The sequence below is a fragment of the Sodiomyces alcalophilus genome, assembly GCF_042370955.1.
Source record: "Sodiomyces alcalophilus JCM 7366 unplaced genomic scaffold ACRALscaffold_6, whole genome shotgun sequence".
Classification (NCBI taxonomy): Eukaryota; Fungi; Ascomycota; class Sordariomycetes; order Glomerellales; family Plectosphaerellaceae; genus Sodiomyces; species Sodiomyces alcalophilus.
Window position 1 is genome coordinate 4,524,019 of NW_027263537.1, and position 2,786 is coordinate 4,526,804.

The following is a 2,786-nucleotide window of genomic DNA, read 5'->3' on the forward strand; positions in this document are numbered from 1 at the left end:
TTAGAGCCACTATATCGTTAACGTGGCATAAAAGAATAGCTCGTTCTTCTATTCTTTTAATTTTATTATATTTATAAAAGGTAAAAAGTCCGTTATTATATTCAGAGACCCGGTAACCTAGTTTAGTTAATATCTTAACCAGGTAATTATACTAGAGTCTAGGACTTTGTTTTAACCCGTACAAAGCTTTATTAAGCTTATAGAGTGTTATATAATTATTATTTTTATTATTTTCTAAGCTATCTTCTCTCTCGAAGCCTATGGGTTATATAGCGTATATCAGGGTATCTATATCAGCATGAACGAACGCGTTTTTAACGTCGAACTGCCTGAATTTCTAGCCGCGTGATACGCCTAGTATTAAAGCTAGTTTATAGCTTTCTGGCCGGCAGGTAGTTAAAAAGGTTTTTAGATAATTAAGACCTAGAACCTGATTAAACCCCTGAATAACCCACCGAGCCTTATATTAAATAGCTTCGCCAGAGCTATTATATTTGATTCTAAAGACCTAACGACCTCCTAGTACGTGGTAGTCTTTTTTTATTTTATTATAATTATTAGGCATATTTCTTATACTTATTAAGTCCCAGGTCTTTCTCTTTTCGAGTTCTGATATTTCTGCTACTATCGCGTCTATCTATTTATTTTTATCTAGGCAGTTTATAGCCTGTTAATATGTAGCTGGTTCGTTAATCGAATTTATAGTTAAAAGAAATGGGGAATTTTCTTGAAACTATAGGTTTCTAAGTATTGTATCTTTTATATGATATAGCAAGTGCGCACTATTATTATAGGATATTAAATCCTTATAGTCCGGTTTTGATGCTTCTGAAGGTATTTAGACTTCTAGCCTGGTACTCTGGCTACTATTATTATTAGCCGGGCTATGGTTAATATTATTATTATTATTATTATTATTATTATTATTATTAATAGCTGGAACTTTATAGCCCGCTGCCCGTAGACGAAGACTCTTACGTCTATTATTATTATTCTCTTCTTTAGGTTAAATAGACTTAATAGAACGTTTCGAAACGCGCGAAGGAATATTTTATAAAAATTAACCGGTATTTTTACTAAAAGTGATTCCTTTATTATACTTAACGGGTTAATAAGGCCCGCGGTTAGAAACCTGATTATTATATGCCTAAGTATTAATATAAGGAGGGAGGTTATTATAGTTTCTAGGCGTATAGTTATTATTATAATTATCTAAAGAAGAGTAAAGAAACTGATTCTCTAAGATATAAACGTCTCGAAACCAACCAGTCTTTTTAGTTACTGGGTTATAAACCTTATAGTTATAGTTATTAAAACCTATTAAAGCACCTCGAAGTGCTCTTATATCTAGTTTCTTTATATTCGGGTCGTTGTTTTTATAATAAATAATAGAACCCTAAACCCGTATATTATTAATAGTAGGTTTCTGACCTTATAAAAGCTTAAAGGGACTCTTATATTTAAGAGCTGAATTGGGCGATCTGTTATATATATAAATAGCTGAGAGAATAGCTTCACCCTAAAGGTATCGAGGCAGCCCTGAGTGGAAGAGAAGAGCTCGAAACTTTTCTATTATAGTTCTTATAACTCGTTTAATAGAGCCTTGAGCTTTATAAGTGTACGGTGGCTTTATATTATGCTTTATACCTATAAAGAGGCGTTAAAAAGAGGCGTTAAAAAGAGGCGTTATTGAATTCTTTTCTACCGTCTGTATCTACTTCTTTAATAAAGAAGTGATATTTATTATTATTATTATTTTCCACCTGAGCTTTCCACTCTTTTATAGCTGTATTTACCGTCGTTTTAGACTTGTCTGAGAGCAGTTGTGCCCATAGAAACCGGGTGGAACGGTCTAGTATAAACAAAATCCAACGCTTTTTATTATAAGAAAGAGGTTCGATCGGTCCGTAAAGATCTATATAAACCTTTTCTAAATAGGAAAAGTCTTTGTATTTATTCACCGAATCTTTATTCGTAAGTATAATAGACTTACTTCTTTTATAGGTATTATAGCTCTGTATTTTAGTTAACTCTTTATTGGTTATATTATAATCTTTTTTAAGAGTATTAGTATAAAGACTTTTTAAGGTAATAGGGTTAATATAACCTATCCTGTTATACTATAGCGTTATGTTTTTAGTTATAAAGGTAGTCCTTTAACAGTTATTACGGTCTTTTTGTTTATAAAGCTCTTCTTAAGGTTAAAGAGGTTAAGGTTTCTTTGTTATATTATTTCTTTATTAAGGTTTAACTAACCCCTTTCTTTGTTTATTTAATTTCTTTAAAGCCTGTTCTTTGAACCTCTGAAACCTCTTTACTCTAGTTGAGTCTCCTGACTGTTTTTTTTTAGTATAGAACCCTTTTATAGCTGTTTCTTTGTATTTATTATATTTATTTGCCTCTATAGTATAGTGGTGGTACACCTAGCACACGGTCAGAGGACCGGGTCGGTTCGAATCCGGCTAGAGGCGCACGTAAAAAAGGGAACCCGTTCCTTTTTTTACGCTACTCGGATCCTATTCTAGGGGGCCCTTATCTGCCTTAGCATATACGATAAGGGTTAAACAGGGGGCCCGTTAGACCCACCTTCCGCCCAGCTTCGCTAGTCGATAATAGGTACCACGGGGGAGTTAGTCGCCCTACTATAGAAAACGAGAAGACGGTACCGCGCTATCCCTAAGCGCGTAAGTAAAATACGCGGCGTCTCTTCTATAATACGGAGGTAGCCTCTTACGCTATTACGTAAGCGTTCTGCGTGGGCATATAGCCCGCGTTAGCTCCACCTA

General features: G+C 34.1%; 1 non-coding gene across 1 annotated transcript; it reads left to right on the forward strand.

The window, feature by feature from the left end:
• The first annotated feature begins 2,397 nt into the window (after window positions 1–2,397).
• Window positions 2,398–2,471, forward strand: ACRALDRAFT_t215. Its single transcript has one exon. It is a non-coding gene; the product is annotated as a tRNA-OTHER (tRNA).
• Window positions 2,472–2,786: the final 315 nt, after the last annotated feature.